We start from the raw sequence: 21,361 nt of genomic DNA, 5'->3' as shown, positions 1-21,361 counted from the left end.
AATCAGGAGGGAAGATGTAAATGGAGAGGGTAGATGTCTCTTAATGAGCTGTACTGTCTTGGCCCAGAAGAATCCTATAGCTCTATGGATGTATAGAAATATATATTTGTGTATATATATAATATATATACACATATATACATATATATATACAAATATATATATACACAAACAATATATTATTTGTTAAGCGCTTACTATGTGTCAAACACTATTTTAAGCGCTGGGTAGATACAACTTAGTTAGACTGGACACAGGCCCTGTCCCACAAGGGGCTCTCAGGTTAAGCAGAAGGTAGAAATAGGAGAATTGAGGCACAGAGAAGTTAAGTGACTTGTCCAAGGTCACACAACAATTGGAAGAGCCGGGATTAGAGCTGGGATTAGAGCCGGGATTAGAACCCAGATCCTCTGACTCCCAAGACTGTGTTCTTTCCACTACACCATGCTGCTTCTGAAGCTTCAGTCTTCAGAATCAACATAATTATTAAGTAGTTTGACCTCATAGTACAGCTGAGTCTCTGAACCCAACAGTCCTGGGTCTATTTTTTTGTGGGGAAAAAAAATCTCTGAAAGTCTCATCAGTATCAGACACACTTTATTGGACAGTAAGTTTGGTTCAATGGAGAAATAGTTCTAAATAAAGGGACTAGCAACGTGGACTCAGAAATAAACTGATTTAATGGCACAGGATATATATGGACATAATATGAATATATTTTTATGCTATATATGTATAGACGCGCGCACACACACACACACACACACACACACACACACACACACACACACACACACACACACACACTATAGCTGTTCCCCTCTAGATGGTAAGCTCATTAAGGGCAGGGAATGTGTCTGTTTATTGTTATAGTTTACTCTCCCAATGCTTAGTACAATGCACTGCACACAGTAAGTGCTCAATAAATACAATTGAATGACTAAATTAATTTATGAATGAATACATCCTTCATTTTCAACATCACCACTGACTGTGAAGTTCACTTATGAGCGCATGTCTGGCTGAAAAGGCCAAATCAGGATCTACAGTCCCAGCCACGGTGAGCATAGAAAACGGTTGTCCCATGTTGCATTGTTGTAGTTAACAATGTTCATAGCACTTGGAGCTATTTTCTCTTTTGTCTCCTTTTCTCTCTTTCCAAAAGAAGGTTTTGTTCAAAGGGAGTTAGTCCATTCTGATGGCAGTATGCTATGCAGACCTGCCCTCAGCAATGAACACCTAGTTTCCCTGAGAGAGACAGCTCTGGCCACATCACTGAAGAGTAAATTACTGCCAGAACCTAAGGAGGAAGTCCTAGGGTTTTTAAACAGGGCAGATGCCGAAAGGAAAACAGATGATCATAACTGTGGAGTTTGGTCTAATGTGTAATCTAATGTCTAATGGTCTAATGTCCAACCAGATTAGCTTATATCTACTCCAGAGCTTAAAACAGTGCCTAGTACATAGTAAGTACTTAACAATACCGTTAAAAAAACACACTTTGCTAAATACTGTCTAGGATTTGCCCACAATGGCCACAAAGCTGTAACTGCAATTGATGCCAGAAGAATTTCTGAGTATCTTTACCACCAAAGATGAAGATAAATCGAGAGCTTCACTGAATGTGTCCAAATGCATAAAAATAACTTAGTGTCTGTAAAAGTCCAAAAACTAGGGATGGCATTGGATGAAAGATGCAGAGTTCAGTTCCCTCTAAAGCAGGAAAGATTTGACTTTCTATATATTTTGTGCATCTCCAGGGTCAGATTGGGTTAGATTGGCTAGATTAAGAATTTGACATTCCAGCCCTATATTAATGGAGAATCAATCAATCAATCATATTTACAAAGCACTTACGGTGCCCAGAGCATTGTACCAAGTGCTTAGGAGGGTACAATATAACAGAGTTGGTAGAAACGTTCCCTGCCCACAGTGAGCCTCCAGTCTAGAGAGGGGCTAACAGTTTGTAATGGGGTGAGTCCGCTGGGTAGGGATTGTCTCTATTTGTTGACAAATTGTACTTTCCAAGTGCTTAGTACAGTGCTCTGCACAGAGTAAGCGATCAATAAATACGATTGAATGAATGAATGAATGTGGGGGGGGGGGGGCAGAGATTGGATTCCCCTTGATTGTTGAAGACTGACTCCTGAATGACCCTCACCCCAAGGGGGAGACAGGCTCCTCTGCCCTAGGGGTCAGTTTCTAGAACCTGTCTAAAACCAAAGCTCTAGTTCACTTTACCTAGCAACAGGTGGTGTTGCCTGTGTTCAATTGCTGCGGTGGCTGGTTTCCTGGCTGGCCCTCATCTTGGTTAACATCCCCTGAATTGCAAGAATTGGCCCATCTGCAGTGTACTATTTTAATGATCTTTCAATCACAGAGTGACAAAGCTGGGAAAAAAAAATCCCTCCGGCATTTTTAGTTCCTCGACCATCTGTGCTCTGCAGTCTGTAGAGTCACAGAGGACAGGGCATTTTCTAAGTAGATGGGAGCAGCAGTAGCAGGGCCTGGGGTTCAAAGAGGTCAGCATTTTATCATTGTTATAAAGACAAGGGAAGAACTCCTGGGGTGACTGGGCCGTTTATCACCATTTAAGGGTATATCTAATTAACAAGATGGACAGTGAATGATAGCTACTTGTGGAAAAGTGGATTTCAAGGAAGGATGTGCTCTGTCATCACACATCAGGATCTTCTGGGCCCAGGAAAAGAGAGGAAGAGGAGGGAAGAGGAGAAATGCCTTAGGGAAATGGATGATAGACATGAGCCTCCTGTTTGGGAGACCTCAATCATTCCTGCCTGGGACATTTTGGGGTCAGGGCTAGGGTAGGGCCGAAGGGACCACTCCTGCCTAAAGCAACCCAGGAGATTTGATGATGGTATACCACGTAAGTGGAGCAGTTTCAAAGTTGTGAAGAAAGTTCTCAGTATAAAGTGCCCTTAGATGGCCCACAATCTCAATCTCTCTCTCGCTCTCTCTCTCTCTCTCTCTCTCTCTCTCTCTCTCTCTCTCTCTCTCTCTCTCTCTCTCTCTCTCTCTCTCACACACACACACACACACACACACACACATACACACAAATCTCAGATTGAGTCAGTCAATAGTATATATTGAGCACTTATTGTATGCACAGCACTATACTAGGCACTTGGGAGAGTACAATAAAACAACAGACACATTTCCTGCCCACAGTGAGCTTACGGTCTAGAGGCAGATTCCCTACAATCTGCTCTGGTCCAGGTGACTTGAAGGCTTTGGAAACAATGGGGCACAGGGAATGCTGTGGCTGGCAGCCAGATGCCTTCATGTCTGTCTAAGCAATGTTGTGGCTGATGTGGCCCGCCCAGGCCAGGTACCAAGTCCAACCCACTTAAGTAGACTTCAGATATCCTCTTTCAGGCTATGAAGCAGACAAGGGTTGGTGGCTAGGGAATTACTGTGCTTTGCACTGCAGTTCCAAATACATGATTCAATTTCCCATCGAGAATGATGGGCCAGCTTTGGACCTGAGCCCTAACACATGGGATGGCCTCTGTAGTTCCTGGAACTCAATCAATAGTGTTTATCGAACGCTTACTGGGAATAGAGTACTCACTCTACTAACTCTGATTCCCAGGAGCACTGGGAGCAACTGAACATGTGCAGGACTGCATGGAAGCCAGGCTGGCAAACTTCTAGCTAGCCCAGGTTCACCTTAAGTCCAGTCCAGAGATCTAATCCTAGGGACAATCTCAGTAATGGGTCGGGCCAAGGTGGGCACAGGTTGAGGTTGGGGTGGGCCCTGTGAGACCCCAGAATTCTAGGGCAAGTTTGGATTCTTAAGGCAGGCCAAATATCCCAAAAATAGTTACCGCCACTTTCACCAGACCACAGGAAAGTCCAGCTCCAGGAACTGGAGAGAAAGGTGATAAACTGATATGTTGTCATGAAACTGGGTCAAACTCATTACCTTCCTCTCATTCATTCATTCAATCTATTTATTGAGAGCTTACTGTGTGCAGAGCACTGTACTAAGCACTTGGGAAGTACAAGTTGGCAACATATAGAGACGGTCCCTACCCAACAACGGGCTCACAGTCTAGAAGGGGGAGACAGACAACAAAACAAAACATGTAGACAGGTGTCAAAATCATCAGAACAAATAGAATTATAGCTATATGCACATCATTAACAAAACAGAATAGTAAATGTGTACAAGTAAAATAAATATCCACATTCATTTGTCAATAATAAAAAAGAAAGAGAAAAGGGAAGGCTATGCATATAAATGTATCTCCCTCTCCCCACATGTTCTCATTTCCTGGGCCTCCACTTGATTCACTATTTCTCAGTTGGATACTTGCCAAACCTCCTGGCCTCGCTTCTCCCTGCTTCAATTAGGGTGGCCATTCAGTCCTTTGATACTGGAGAGTCTGGTGGTCAGCTCGTCTGTCCCCTGTCTGGCAGCTGGTTTTATACATGGCTTTTTATTCTTAAATACTCAGCCACTATAGACAGTGCCACCACCCTTCCTGTCTCACAAGCCTGTAACCTTAGCTTTATCCTTGATTCATCTCTCTTTTTCAACCCACATATTCAATCTATTATGAAATCCTGTCAGTTCAACCTTCACAACATTGCAAAAATCTGCCCTTTCCTCTCCATCCAAACTGCTACCACGTTATTGGAAGCACTTATCCTATCCCACCTTGATTACTGTATCAACCTCCCTGCTGATCTCCCTGCCTCCTGTTTATCCCCATTCCAATCTATACTTCACTCTGTTGCCCAGTCATTTTTCTACAAAAACATTCAGTCCATATTTCCTGAATCCTCAAGCATCTCCAATGGTTGCTCATCCACCTCTGCATCAACCAGAATATTCTCACAATCAGCTTTAAAGTGTTCAATCACCTTGCCACACCAGTCCCCATATAATACAACCCTGCCCGCACACTTCACTCCTGCCAACCTACTCACTGTACCTTGTGAGCCCGCTGTTGGGTAGGGACCGTCTCTATATGTTGCAAACTTGTACTTCCCAAGGGCTTAGTGCAGTGCTCTGCACACAGTAAACGCTCAATAAATATGATTGAATGACTGAATGAACCCATCTATCTTGCCCCCGACCTCTTGCCCGTGTCCTGTCTTTGGCCTGGAATGCCTCTTCATATACAACACTTACTCTCCCCACCTTCAAAGACTTATTGACAGCAAATCTCCTTCAAGAGGACTTCCCAAACTAAGCCCTCATTTCCTCTTCTCCCACTTCCTTTTAGGTCACCCTGATTTGCTCCCTTTATTCACCCCTCCCTCAGCCCTACAGCACTTATGTATATAGCCTTAATTCATGTATTTATATTAAGGTCTGTCTCCCCTCTAGATGGTAAGTGTGTTGTGGGTGTGGAATGTGTCTACCAGCTTGGTTATACTGTACTCTCCCAATCCCTTAGTACCGTGTTCTGCACAATGTAAGCACTCAATAAATATGATTGATTTCCTACCTCAACCTCTACTCTGTCTGCCGAGCCGTATGGCTTAGAAGCAGTGCCAGGGTTCAAGGGGCGGTGGGGAAACACAATGGCTCTGGAGCGATGGAGGGGGTCAGGGTCCATCTGAGGACACCCTCAGCAGCTGCAGAGGTTCCATATACCAATCAATCAATCAATCAGTGGCATTTATTGAGTGTTTCTGTGTGCTAAGCACTTGGGTGATTCAATATTAAAGTTGGAGGACACTATTCCTGCCAACAACGAGTTAACAGTTTAGAGGGAAAAGAGACATTAAAATAAATTTCTGATGGGGTATTGGGGGTCCAGCAGGAGTTGGGGATGGGGTGAATGTCAAGTGCTTATGGGATCGAGATCCAAGTGCATAGGCAATGCAGAGGTCAGGGCGAAAACGGGAAGTGGTGGCTTAGTCATAGAAAGCCTTTTGGTGGAGCTATTATTTTAGAAGGGCTTTAACGGTGGATAGGGTGGTGGTCTGTTGGATATGAAGGTGGTGGGAGTTCTGGGCCAGAGAGGGAGGATGTGGGCAAAGACAGCAGATAGTACAGCAGGCAATGTGGGCAATGTTGGCGGCGAGAAAGACGAGATTGAAGTTCAGTGAGTAGGTTGGCATTAGAGGAGCCGTGTGTGGGTTCGGTTGTAGTAGGAGATCAGAGAGCTAAAGTGGGAGGGGGAGAGCCGATTGAGTGATTTAAAGCTGGTGGTATGGAGCTTCTGTTTGATCTGGAAATGGACAGGCAACTTTTGGAGGTTTTTGAGGAGTGGGAAGATGTGCACTGAACTTTTCTTAGAAAAATGATATGGATAGTAGAGTGCATTATGGTCTGGAAAGGGTGAGACAGGAGGCAGGGAGGTCAGAAAGGAGGCTGATGCAGTAGACAAGATGAGATATAAGTACTTGGATCAATGTGGTAACAGTTTGGATGGAGAGGCAGCCTGAGAAGCAGCATGGCCTAGCGGAAAGAGCATGGGTCTAAGAGCCTGAGGACCTGAGTTCTAATCCTGGCTCTTCCAAATGTTGGCTGTGTGACCTTGGGCAAGTCACTTAACTTTTCTGTATCTTAGTTTTGCTGTTCTCCCTCCTACTTAGACTGTGAGCCCCATGAGGGACAGGAACTGTATCCAACCTAGTTGACTTGTATCTACCCCAGCACTCAGATCAGTATTTAACACATAGTGAGTGCTTAACAAATACCATAAAAAAAGGAAAAGGTAGATTCTAGAGATCTGAAGGCAGAACCATGAGGATTTAGTGACAGACTGACTATATGGCTCGAAAGAGAGAGATGAGTCGAGGACAGTAATGGGAAAGTCATGGAGAGGACAGGATTTGGGTGGGAAGATGAACAGTCCAGTTTTGGACTTGTTAAGTTTAAGGTGTCAGCAGGACTACCAAATAGAGATTTCCTGAAGGCTGGAAAAAATTTGTGACTGCAGAGAAGGAGAAAGGTCAGGGCTGGAGAGGTAGTTTTGGGAATCACCTGTGTAGAAATGGTAGTTGAAGCCATGGGAGCAAATGAGCTCTCCAAGAGAGAGGGTGTAGATAGAGAATAGAAGAGGACCCAGAACTGACTGAGCCTTGATGGACTCTGACAGTTGGGGAATGGGAGGCAGAGGAGTGAGTGAAAGAGACTGAGAAGTAGCAGCCGGAGAAATGAGAAGAGAACCAGTAGAGGTAATGTCAGTGAAGTCGAGATTAGATAATGTTTCCATGAAAAAGGTTGTAGCCCACAGTGATAAAGGCAGTTGAGAGGTCAAGGAGCCCATTTGATTTTTCCAGGAGGAGGCATTGGTGACCTTAGAGAGGAGAGTTTCTGTGGAGTGAAGGGCCAGATTTCAGGGAACTGAGGCACAGAGAAGTCAAGTGACCGGCCAAAAGTCACACAGCTGATAAGTGGCGGAGTCGGAATTAGAACCCATGACCTCTGACTCCCAAGCCTGGGTTATTTCCACCTAGACACGCTGAGTACTACTTTCAGAGTGAACCTAGTGGGCAAATTCCTTTCCCTGAGAGACTAGCTGAATCATCATGTCCCTTACATTAAAGAGTGGCATTCTGGACTTCAGGCATCGCAGAGGAAACACTTTTTTACAGTAATAAGGTCCAATTTAACCTTTCCTCAAAGAGAAACATTTCTCTTGGCACTGCAAAAAGGCAGCAGCTTTTTGTGGAGGTACCAGGTTTATAAGGCTGATTGGGTCATGTCTGATAAGAGAAAAGGTTTCCCCTCTTGTGTTTTAAGCGGTAGTATATTTCAAACAGAGAAGCAGGGTGGCCTAGTGGGACTTGGTAGTAGGGGGGCCTGGGACTCAGAGGACCTGTGTTCTAATCCCAGCTCCACCACTTGTCTGCTGTGTGACCTTGGGCAAGACACTTCACTTCTCTGTGGCTCAGATAACTCATCTGTAAAATGGGGATTCAAGCTGGGAGCCCCACGTGGGATATGGACTGTGCCCAACCTGATTAACTTGTATGTTCCCCAGCATTCAGTACAGCGCCTGACCCATAACAAATACCATATAAAAATATACACAGAGAGCCAGCAGTAATAGCAACAATAATAACTGTGATACTATTATGTCTGATGCTGGTATGTCTGATTCTGGTATGTCTGATTCTGGTTCAAATTTAATGGTTTAGGAGGCAACATGCAAGTCCTGAAATGAAAGGAAGGGAACCAATGCAATGAGCTGCAAACTTGCTATGTGTCCCTGCAACCCCACCAAGTTTCCATCACTCATTCATTCAATTGCATTTATTGAGCACTTACTGTGTGCAGAACACTGTACTAAGTGCTTGGGAAGTACAAGTTAGCAACACATAGAGACGGTCCCTACCCAACAGCGGGCTCACAGTCTAGAAGGGGGAGACAGACAACAAAACAAAACATATTAACAAAATAAAATAAATAGAATAAATATGTACAAATAAAATAGAGTAATAAAAATGTACAAACATATATACATATATACAGGTGCTGTGGGGAGGGGAAGGAGGTAAGGTGGGGGGGAGGGGAGGGAGAGGAAGGAGGGGGCTCAGTCTGGGAAGGCTTCCTGGAGGAGGTGAGCTCTCAGTAGGGCTTTGAAGGGAGGAGGAGAGCTAGCTTGGCAGATGTGCGGAGGGAGGGCATTCCAGGCCAGGGGGATGACGTGGGCCCGGGGTCGACGGCGGGACAGGCGAAAATGAGGCACATGATATATATTGATATATATTGAGTGTAAGCTTGATGTGGACAGGGAATGTATCTGTTAATTGTCATACTGTACTCTCCCAAGCACTTAGGACAGTGCTCTGCACATAGTAAGTAATCAATAAATATGATTGAATGAATGAATGAATTGAGTGCTTACTATGGGCATCATCATCATCAGTTGTATTTACTGAGAGCTTACTGTGTGCAGAGCACTGTATGAAACACTTGGGAGAGTACACTGCAACAGAATTGGCAGACATATTGCCTTTCCACAACACACTTCTCTGCAAACCCCAAAATAAAGCAACAAAAATGATTACTTTTGTCATCTGCTTGGAGAACAACTATCTGTTTTATCTCATACCTTATATATCTATCAACCATATTTATTGAGCACTTACTATGGGCAGAGCACTGTACTAAAAGTTTGGGAAAGCACAAAATAACAGAGTTGGTAGACACATTCTCTGCCCATAATGAGTTTAAAGTCCAGAGGAGGAGACAGACATTAATGTAAATAAAAAAATTATGGATATGTATATAAGTACTATGGGGCTGAGGCAGGGGTGAAGAAAGGGAGCAAATCGAAGTGCAAAGATGATACAGAAGAGAGTGGGAGAATAGGAAATGAAGGGAGCAAATCGAAGTGCAAAGATGATGCAGAAGAGAGTGGGAGAATAGGAAATGAAGGCATAGTCAGGGAAGGCCTCTTGGAGGAGATGTGCCTTCTGCATGGCTTTAAAAGTGGGGAGAGCGATCATCTGTTGGATATGAAGAGGGAGGCATTTCAGGCCAGAGGCAGGACATGGGCGAAAGGCTGGTGGTGAGATGGATTAGACTGAGGTACAGTGAGTAGGTTGGCATTAGAGGAGCAAGTACGTGAGCTGGGTTGCAGTGGGGGGGGGGGGGGGGGGGGGCAAGGTGATTGAGTACTATAAAGCAAATGGTAAGGAGTTTCTGTTAGATGCGGAGTGGATGGGCAATCCCTGGAGGTTCCTGAGTGAGGAACATGGACTGAATGCTTTTTTAGAAACATGATCCAAGCAGCAGAATGAAGTATGGACTGGAGAGGGGAGATTCAAGAAGCTGTCCTAAGTGCTTGGGAGAGTACACTATTACAGAACTGGTAGACATAGTACCTAACACAACAAGGAACTTACAATCTAGAGGGGGAATGTGAGCCAGTGATCATTTTCATGCTTTAAAGCCTTTTGAGACATACTACAGTGAACGGTGGCTTCACTGACACTGTCCTCTCCTGGTTCTCCTCCTATCTCTCTGGCTGCTCATTCTCAGTCTCTTTTGTGGGCTCCTCCTCTGCCTCCCATCCCGTAACTGTGGGTGTTCTTCAAGGTTCAGTTTTGGGTCCTCTTCTTTTTTCTATCTACACCCACTCCCTTGGAAAACTCATTCACTCACACGGCTTCAACCATCACCTCTATGCTGATGACACCCAAATCTACATCTCCTGCCCTGATCTCTCTCCCACTCCGCAGTCTCGCATTTCCTCCTGCCTTCAAGGCATCTCTACTTGGATGTCCTCCTGTCACCTCCAACTTAATATGGCTAAAACTGAACTTCTTATCTTCCCACCCAAACCCTGTCCTCCTGCTCACTTTCCCATCACCGTTGACAGCACCACCATCCGTTCTGCCTCACAAGCCCATAACCTTGGTATTATCCTTAACTCCTCTCTCTCGTTCCATCCACAAATTAAAGTCATCACTAAATCCTGTCAGTTCTACCTTCAAAACATTGCCAAAATCCACCCCTTCTTCTCCATCCAAACTGCTACCACATTAATGCAAGCATCTATCCTATTCCATCTTATTTTATAAACCTCCTTGCTCATCTCCCTGCCTCCTGTCTCTTTCCACTCCAGTCCAAACTCCTTTCTGCTGCCTGAATCATTCTTCTTCAAAAATGTTCAGACCATGTTCCCCACTCCTCAAAAACTCCAGTGGTTGCCCATCCACCTCCACATCAAGCAAAATCTCCATCCCATTGGCTTTAAAGCACTTAATATCTTGCCCCTTCCTATCTCACCTTGCTGTTCTACTACTACAACCCAGCCCACACAGGTTGTTTCTATAATGCTAACCTTCTCACTGGACCTCAATCTGGTCTATCTAATCATTGACTTCTAGCCCACATCCTACCTCTGGCCTGGAATGCCCTCCCTCCTCCTATCAGACAGATAATTGCTCTCCCCCACTTCAAAGCCTTATTGATAATGATGGTATTTGTTAAGCAAGCGCTTACTAGGTGCCAATAAGTGCTGATTAAAAGCACATGTCCTCCAGGAAGCCTTCCTTGACTGAGCCCTCCTCTCCTCTTCTCCCACTCCCTTCTTCGCTGCTTATACTTGCTCCTTCATTCATCCTCCCTCCCTTTCTCACAGCACACACGTATATATCTATACATATCTATAATTTATTTATCTATTTATTTATGTTAATATCTGTCCCCCCCAGGATGTGAGCTCATTAATAATAACAATAATAATAATAATAATAATAATAATAATAATAATAATGATGGTGTTTGTTAAGTGCTTACTGTGTGCCAAGCACTGTTGTAAGCAGTAGGGTGGATACAAGGTAATCAAGTTGTCACATATGGGGCTCACAGTCTTAATACCCATTTTACAGATGACATAACTGAGGCACAGAGAAGTTAAGTGAATTGCCCAAAGTCACACAGCTGACAAGTGGCAGAGCTGGGATTAGAACCCATGACCGCTGACTCCCAAGCTCCTGCTCTTTTCACTGAGCCACGCTGCTTCTCAATAATGGTGGCAGTTGTTAAGGGCTTACTATTTGCCAAGCACTGTTCTAAGTACTGGGGGAGATACAAGGTAATCAGGTTGTCCCACGTGGGGCTTACATTCTTAATCCCCATTTTACAGATGAGGTAAGTGAGGCACAGAGAAGTTAAGTGACTTGCCCAAAGTCACAAAGCTGACAAGTGCTGGAGCTGGGATTAGAACCCATGACCTCTGATTCCCATGCCCGTGCTCTTTCCACTGAGCCACGCTGTGGGCAGGGAATGTGTCCAAACTTATATTGTGCTCTTCCAAGTGCTTAGTACAGTGCTTTGCACACAGTAAGCGCTCAATAAATACGATTGAATGCATGAACCTTATTTTTCCATTAGGGTTGTTAGTAACAGTACAGATCTCAGCAGGCACAGTCATTTTAACCTAAATATCTTCACAAATTTTTTTAGCAGAAGATGCTAGAAGGATACATGTGGTCTAGAGGTAAAATGAAGGGGAGGAAGAGGGGAAAGGGTGAAGAGTAGGATGGCAAAGGAGAGAAGAAATACTGTCATCCAGGTCCTCTTTCCTGTCCAAGCTGCGTTTGTCAATTCTTGTGGGCAGGGATCAGGTCTTCTACCTCTATTATGCTTTCCCAAGGAATTAGCACAAGGTTGGTGCTCATTAAATCCTTTTTTTAATGGTGTTTGTTAAACACTTTGTTCCAGGAACTGCACTAAGCACTAAACAAGACAATCATGTTAAGACACAGTCCCTGTCCCACATAAGGCTCTCAGTCTTAAATCCCAATTTTACAGATGAGGTAAGAGACACAGAGAAGTTAAATGACTTGTCCAAGTCATAGCTTGATTGATTTAAAGAAATTATGTGCATGTGGCTGGGCACCAGTTCTAGCTATGGTGTCACTGATGCCAATACCAGTATAGGACCAGACTAGTTCTTAAAACTTACTGTTCTATTTCTTGGTAAAAAGAGACTGAAACACTTAATATTACAAGCATAGAAGCAGTGTTGTCTGATGGAAAAAGCACCTGCCTGAGAGTCAGAGAATCTGGTTTCTAATCCTGACAACACCATTTGCCTGCTGGATGACCTTGGGCAAGTTGCTTAGCTTCTCTGTGCCTCAGTTTCCTCATCTGAAAAATGGGGATTAAATACCTGTTCCCTCTCCTACTTAAACTGTGAGCCCCATGTGGGACAGGGTGTGTGTCCTGCCTGATTACCTTGTATCTACCCCAGCACCTAATATAATGTTTGGCACACAAATAAGTTCTTTTTCTTCTTTTTTTATGATTTTCGTTAAGTGCTTACTATGTGCCAGGCACTGTACTAAGCGCTGGGGTAGGTACAAGCTTATCAGGTTGGACACAGTCCCTGGCCTACATGGAGATTTCAGTCTTATTCCACATTTTGCAGATTAGGTAACTGAGGCTCAGGGAAGTGAAGTGACTTGCACAAGGTCACACAGCAGACAAGTGGCAGAGCTGGGGTTAGAACCCGGGTCCCTCTGACTCCCAGGCCCATGCTCTAACAAATGCTTTTATTATTATTATTATTATTATTATTATCATTATTATCTCAGCCTACCTGAGGCCTAGGACGTAAATATAATTTCTTATTGATTAAAAGATTCACACACATTTTAATTTTATACAACAAATTAGATTTGCCATTCTTCTGAGCCTTGACAGCCTACTGACTTACAGATAACTACTAAATTTCTGCGACACACAGCAGTGGAGAAGTACCAAGAATTTTTATTTCACAAAGGGAGTCGCAGATAGAGCAAAGGTTTATAAGTAATTCCCGGGCTATCGTATGATGCTGACATATGCCCAGTCAATTCTAGAAAGAATTATTTGTCAGGGTAGCATGTTAAGGAGGTGGACTTAAATGTTCACTTGGATGGCCCTTGTTTGCTAGGTACTAATTTGGCCATATTTCTGAAATAGCAGGTGAATGCATCTTTCATATTTCTGCTGGGTTTCGACAGTTTAAGTTCCCACGAAATGTCTGGCTCTAAACAGAGAAATTCAGTCAGCCTGACGTAGATTTACTATGGATATCATCTGTGAGGCAAAGAGAGCAATGGACCAAAGTGAAGAGAACACGTGGAGAGATGGAACCAGATGCAAAATTGAGTTTTGGAGTACAAAAAAATGCCGCTTTGATTACAGCCACCCAATAGGGAGAGAATGAAATGGTCCCAGAGTAAATATTCTTTATCTTTAGCGAAATAGTTGTGAAAAGCTCAAGTTAATTAGTTGGCCACAGAATACTAAATAAGGGCTACCAACTGCTAGAGATATTTTCCTGGGGTAGCACTAATATGGTCAGTCTAGGAGGTCAGCACTTAAGCCAAGGGAGACAGAGAAACCTGAGAATTGTTTCAGCTCTTAAGAATGCCCCAGGGTGTTCCCTCTGGGCAATCCTATCTGAGCACTGGGACATTCCCATTCAGATGGTTCACCCTTGATGCTGCCAGATACTTAGGAGAAAATATTTTGGTCCTGGTGGCTTTCAAAGCTTGCAGGGGTGAGCGATCCGATTGCAGATTGGGGGTTCAAATGGTCTGCAAACAAATGAAGCCAATAAAAGAAACCATGGATACAGTGGGATTTTCCCACTATAGTAGGGTTCTTGGCAGAAAACCTTTCAGGACAGTTTTTAATCATGTTCAGGGGCCTGAAGGTGGTGATTTTCTCAAATTTTTTTACTAACACCCCAATAGAGATGAGGGAAGATTTGGTGTAGGAAGAGAAAATCAAACAGGAGAGATAGGGAAAAAATTCAAGCCATAAATATGCTATTTTCTTTTCTTTTCATTTCTGGTACTTATTAGATGCTTACTATGTGCCAGGCACTACCAAATGCTGGGGTAGATGCAAGGTAATCAGATTGGACACAGTCTCTGTTCCATGTAAGGCTCATGGTCTTAATCTCCATTTTTACAGATGAGGTAACTGAGGCACAGAGAAATGACTTGCCCAAGATCACACAGAAGGATTAGAATCCAGTTCCTCTGACTCCCAGGCCAGAGCCCTTTTCACTAGGCCACATTGCTTCTCTTTTCTTCCTGTAGACGACTTCTTTTTGTGTTTGAAAAAAACAGAAGATTGCTAGCAAGGGGGAATTTTGGCATTGCAAGTGTGTTTACAGTTATTTAAAAATAAGAGTCAACATTGCCTGCAGGAATAATCCAGTTAAAAGAAGAGGGGCGACAACCAGCTGTGGAGGTAAAGGTCTCTGTGCACAATGTTTACAAGTCATCTCTCTCTAAACAGTATCAGCAGGCTGCAGGGCTCTTTCTGTTTTCAGGGATTTCACATGGAAGCAATGTTAAATCTGTCCCTTGAAAGGAGGTCATTGTCCCCCAACAAATGCTCAATGCGGTAAGCATTTTTTCACCGGGATGGTGGCCAACATGCTTCCCGCTGCCTTTGCTGCACCACCACAAACCCCTGGGACTTTCTGTTTACAGCAGCACAGACTAAATCCGGAGAGGTAGAAAAAGGCTCTTCTCTTTAAAGGAATTAAAAGAGAAACCCATTTAAACAAATGTTAGTCGTGGTATTTTTAAAGTGAGGTTAAAGAGGCAACCTTAGTATCCTGAGAAAAGCTGCTATTGCTGAATCTGTCCCAGATAGTCTCATGTTGATATTGCACCAAGGAAGGATCCTTTTAAAGATTTTTCACAACCAGAATTCAGTGCCCTAACAGTTCTCATGAAGATATATAATCCAAAAGAGAAAGTTCTTTGTGCATACCATAGCTTTTCTCCCATCAGGCAAAACAATTCTAATGACTTTAAATTAAGCTGTAGGTTTCTTGATATTTTTTTTGTTGGTGCGGGGGACGGTTCCACCATCAAAAAGGGTTTGGAAGGATAGTGAGGATATTTTCAAGGGGAAAAAATAAACTTCAGGGCAATGAATCAACCAATCAATGATATTTTTGAGCCTGTGCTCACAGCACTGTATTAACTATTTGAGAGATTACAACAGAGTTGGAAAACACATCTCTTCTCTCATGGAGTTACACTCGAAGGAGGATTTTAGTTTTGTAATGTCAGGAGTTATAACAAAAATATTTCCTTTTGGTTAGGCCTGAGGTGTCCTTCATGGGAAGGGAATAAAAAAAGTGTTCCCTTTCCTTTCCTCCTATTCTCTTCTTGGACCCCCTCCAATCTGGCTTCTGCCTCCTACATTCCACAGAAACTGCCCTCTCCTGGTTCTCGTCCTATAAGAGAAGCAGCGTGGATGGAGAACGGGCCTGGGAGTCAGAAGTACCTGGGTTCTACTCCCTGTTCTGCCACTTATCTGCTGTGTGGCCTTGGGCTAGTCACTTTACTTCCCTTTGCCTCAGTCACCTCATCTGCAAAATGGGGATTAAGACTGTGAGGCCCATGTGTATTGCTTGTATCCACCCCAGCAATTGAGTGTGATGCCTAGCACATAGTAAGCACTTAACGAATATCATTATTGTCATTATTATTATTAATAATTTTTCTCTCTGGTCTCTCATTCTCAGTCTGTTTCATGGGTTCCTCATCTGCCTTCCATCCTCTAACTGCGGGAGTCCCTCAAGGCTCAGGTCTGGGTCCCCTTCTCTTCTCTATCTTCACCCACTCCTTTAGAGAACTCATTTGCTCCATGACTTCAACTACTATGCAGATGATTTCCAAATCTCTATCTCCAGTCCAGACCTCTCTCCTTCTCTGCAGGCTCACATTTCCTTCTGCCTTCAGGGCATCTCTACTTGGATGTCCCACTGACACCTCCAATGGACCATGTCTAAAAGAGAACTTGTCCTCCCACTGTTTTTCCTATCACTGTAGACAGCACCACCATCCTCCCCTGTCTCACAAGCCCATAACCTTGGCATTATCCTCTACTTATCTCTTTCATCTGATATTCACCCCACCCCAGCCCCACAGCCTTTATGTACAGGTCCTTAAATTATTTATTATAAATTAGTTATTTATTCATATTAATGTCTGTCTCCCCCTCTAGACTGTAAGCTCATTATGGGCAGGGAATGATTCTACTAATTATGTTGTATTGTACTCTCCCAAGCACTTAGAACAGTGCCCTGCACATAAATATCATTGGTTGATTTGATCTCATTCAACCCACATATTCGATCTGTCTCCACATGCTGTTGGTTCAACCTTCACAACATCACTAAAATTTGCCCTTTCCTCTCCATCCAAACTGCCACCACATTAATCCAAGCACTTATCCTACCTCCCCTGGATTACTGCATCGGCCTCCTGTTTCTCCCCTCTCCAGTCCACACTTCACTCTGTTGCCTGGATCATTTTTCTACAGAAACTTTCAGTCCATGTTTCCTGACTACTCAAGAGCCTCCAGTGGCTGGCCAGACACCTCTCCATCAAATAGAAACTCCTTACCCTTGGCTTTAAAGCACTCAATCACCTTGCACCCTCCTACCTCACCTCCCAGATTTCCTACTGGCCCGTGTTCTTTCCACTAGGCCATGCTGCTTCTCTTTACAGGATAGACTGGCAGGATTGCAGGACAGTGATAGCCTCCATCCTGCAGACAACATGCTGAGGGCCGGAGCTGGAGGCTTGGGCGGCTCAGAACTGTTCCAGAGTCCAGCTCACTGGCAGCTGGGTGAAGGAAGGAAAGCTGAGCCTATTGTACCCTGGGCACAATCTTTCAAGCTGCCAAACTCCTAGGGCAATGAGACCAACTAATCAGTGTTATTTATTGAGCCCCTACTGGGTACCCAGCTCTGAACTGAGCACTTGAACTCAAAATAGGGGCCATCAATAATCCTCCTTCTCCTCCCCGTGATCATTATTAAGCACTTACAGTGCTCTAAGCCCTGGGGTAAATTCAGTGCCTAATTTGCCTTGCCTACAATATACAAATTTAGCAATTTTCAGCCTTGCCATCTTGAACTGCAAGAGAAAGGGCTGGAACCATCAATTAATCAATCAATCAATCAATCAAAAGCACTCACTGGGCACCTACTATGTGCAGAGCACTGTACTATAGATGAAATCTCTCTATCACTATTTGGCTAATGGGTTAGTGCTAAGACTCAAGCTCAATTCATGATACATGTTCAATCTACCACCTTACCTGTTTCACCTGCCTTCATTCCTTCAGCTCTCCAGAGCCGGAAACCCAAGGTAGACAGCTAATCATATTTTAAAGTCAGTTTGGTTGGGTTTTTGGATCTCAGTGATTTGGGTATTTGTTATTTATGTCAGTTTCACGGTGAAAGGGGAAGTCTGTCAGACTGTGATCCCCATGTGAACTGATTGTGTTGCATCTTCCCCAGGTCTTAGTACAGTGCTTGGTACTTAGTAAGTGCTTTACCAATACCACTATTAATTATTATTCTCATTATTAGTAATAGTAGTAATAAGGGCTGCACTCTCCACTGGGCCTCAGTGGCAAGAATGTCTTTTTGAAAACTGAGTTATTGCCACAGTGAAGCAGCCAGAATAGGGATTACCTGAACAGAAATTTACCATCATCTTAAACTTCATAGCCCCTTTCCTTTAAATCATACTGTTTTTCCTCCCCAATCTCAATCTAAATCAAATCCTCCTACTGAGACTGTGAGACTTTGTATCTACCCCAACCCTTAGAACAGTGTTTGGCACTTAGTAAGTGCTTAACAAATACTGCAGGTTGCAAAGTGCTGAGCCAGGAGGAGACAAGTTGAAGGATCACTATATCACTAGCAATACTCCAGTCTCTAGATAATGGGGGAAGGGGTAGGCAATAGAGACATGGCCCCACTCTTGCTTGTGAGAACAATTAGCAATGGTCCTAACATTAACAATGTCCCTAAGGCCCTTTTTTGTGATATTTGTTAAGCACTCTGGAGAGAGTAGCAGAGGACTGGCATTACTCTAGCTAAATATGAGCAAAATATCACATCCATTAGGGAGAGATAGAAAAGATATACAAATTTTCATTCAGGAAAATAAAGTACTATGAAAATATACAAATATGAAATATATTTATACAAATTCCTTCCTTAAAAAGTCTGTATCAACTCACTTCAACCTGCCTAAAGGAACCTTAATCCTCCAATCAATAAGTGTTTACCAAACTGCCACAGGCTTGTATAGCTTGTATTTGCTGTATTAGTGATATGTGGAAAAGATAAGGTATGAGCTCAGTTTCTCCCCAACTGACTGCACTTCCTGATAAGGATTAAATAGTCTCAAAGCCCAAAATTGAAAATAATAAATCTCTCAGTCTTGGGACATGACTGACCTTTCTCAAAGGCATGCAAAGGATTTTTGAGTTTGAGTCCAGAACTAAGAATCCTCAGTTCTACTTCAGTCCCACTGCCAACAATGGATGATCTCGGGACAGTTTGCTTCCATGTAAAACTAAGTCAACAGCACTGGCTACAGACTTCTCAGAATCAGAAAATACGCAACTCCAAAAAAAGTACAGAGCCACCTGGCTGATTAAAAATAAGCAATTTTAGAATGAAAATACTAAAGTTTCTCGGTACATCTAGTTTTACCAGAAATGACATATGTACTAATTGGCTATAATTTTCATAAATAGATTCCCCTTTCTCCATTTTGAATGGGAAAAGATCAAAGACTTTGGGGTTAAGCAAGAGAAGAAGCTAATAAGGAGTGATTGAATAATTCTCCTCCCTTAGGTATTCTTTCATCATTTCTTCTTCCAATAATAGTCATTTACTTGGAGAATGTGACCAGCTGTTCTCTATATCCCCTGAGAGATAAAAGGAAGGAAATGGACTTCAATAAAAGCAAGAGAGAGTTTGGTTTAGACCTAGGGAAGAACTCCTTGACATAAACCATTGATTTATGATAGATCACCCCTTCTAGACTGTGAGTCCGTTGTTGGGTAGGGATTGTCTCTATCTTTTGCCAAATTATACTTTCCAAGTGTACAGTGTACACTGTGGGTACAGTGTTCTATACACAGTAAGCACTAGATAAATACAATTGAATGAATGATTGAATTTACATTAATGTCTGTTTCCCCCCGCTAGACTGTAAATTTGCTGTGGGCAGGGAATGCCTCTGCCAAATCTGTTGTTTTATACTCTCCCAAGCACTTAGTAGAGTGCTCTGCACATAGGCAGTGTTCAAAATTATAGTACTTGTTAAGCACTTACTATGTGCCAAGCACTGTTCCAAGTGCTGGGGTAGATACAAGTTAATCAGGGTGGACAGAGTCCCTGTCCCACAAAGGGCTCAGTCATAACCCCCATTTTACAGCTGGAATAACTGAGGCCCAGAGAAGTTTAAGTGACTTGCCCCAGGTCACACAGCAGACAAGTGGTAGAGCCAGGATTAGAACCCATGACCTTCTGATTCTTAAGCCCATGCTCTATCCACTTAGCCATGCTGCTTCAGTAAATACCATTGATTGATTCATTAAATGTCAGTAATTCAAAAAGATTCCTATGGAAGGGTGTGGATTCACCATCCTTGAAAATATTTAATGGATAGATACCCAACTGTCCAAGAGTCCAAAGCCATTGCTCATTAGAAACAAGTGACTCAATGGGATGATATTTCAAGTGTTTTTAAAGTCTATGAATCTATATTTCTATCTCTGTGCGTGCATATATGCACACATGTATGTCTATATTTTACCTAACCTAACAATCCATTTAATTTATTGGGCATGTTCTCTGGGCAGCCTCTCTCTGGGTCACACCTGGAGTTTCCAGTACTCCACCAGTCTCGACTACAGGAGGGAGAGTCAAGCAGATGCATACCCATTCCATTCCTAGCTTGGCCAGTGACTAGCGAGTGGAAGGCAATTTGCTACAGGTCAAAACTCCCCTGTGCTGGGCAGCAGCGGCAAGGGAGAGAGTGGAGGGCGGAGAATCAAACTTAATGTACGGAAGGAAGCAATGTTAAACCACTTCTGTATTTTTACCGAAAAAACTGTATGGATCCACTACCAGAATGATTGCAGGTAGAGGTGGGGCATTCTGGGAGAGATGCGTCCATAGCATCACTATGGGTCAGAGACGATTCAACAGCATAAGATGACAAAACAAGACTCTGTGCAGTGTACTGTACTAAGTGCTTGGAAGAGTACAGTACAACAGAGTTGGGTAGGCATGTTCCCTATACAGATGGAACTTTCAGTCTAGACATAAAAGTAAATTGCCAATATGGACATTATGTGCTGTGGGCTGAGAATGGAGGAAATGAAGGGTACAAATCCAAGTGCAAGGATGACCCAGAAGGAACAGTGGGTAGGGGAAGTGAAGGCTTAGTTGGGGAAGGCCTCTTGGAGGAGATGTGATTTTAATAAAGCTTTGAAGTTAGGGAGAGCCTATTGAATATGAAAGAGGAGGGAGTTCGAGGCCAAAAGCGACAGGTCAGTGGCAAGACAGATGAGACTGAGATACAGCAAATATCTTGGTGTTAGGGGAGAGAAGTGAATGTTCTAGATGGTAGTAGGAAATAAATTTATAAACTCAACTCTGAAACTACATAGTTTTGAGTATTTAACTCCAACACGAATGTAACTACTACTTGCTAAGGAATGACAATTACTTTCATTCTTAAGAGAACATCTATAATGTTTTAAGAATAAAACTGGACTTAGAGATTCTGCTAAAGAACAAAATAATCTGGAAAGCTAGCACCAGTATTAAACAATCAATCAATCAATCATATTTACTGAGCGCTTACTGTGTGCAGAGCACTGTACTAAGAGCTTGGGAAGTACAAGTCGGCAACATATAGAGACAGTCCCTACCCAACAGCGGGCTCACAGTCTAGAAGGGGGAGACAGAGAACAAAACCAAACATACTAACAAAATAAAATAAATAGAATAGATATGTACAAGTAAGATAAATAAATGAATTGAGTAATAAATATGTACAAACATACATATAT

At 43.2% G+C, this 21,361-nt stretch overlaps 1 protein-coding gene across 23 annotated transcripts in view; it reads right to left on the bottom strand.

Moving 5' to 3' along the window:
• ANK3 (ankyrin 3) overlaps window positions 1-21,361 on the bottom strand; it is a 710,530-nt gene that overhangs the window by 218,971 nt on the left and 470,198 nt on the right. The window lies entirely within an intron of this gene.

Source organism: Tachyglossus aculeatus, chromosome 3 (assembly GCF_015852505.1).
Source record: "Tachyglossus aculeatus isolate mTacAcu1 chromosome 3, mTacAcu1.pri, whole genome shotgun sequence".
In the NCBI taxonomy this organism is placed as follows: Eukaryota; Metazoa; Chordata; class Mammalia; order Monotremata; family Tachyglossidae; genus Tachyglossus; species Tachyglossus aculeatus.
This window is presented reverse-complemented; position numbering and strand designations above follow the sequence as displayed.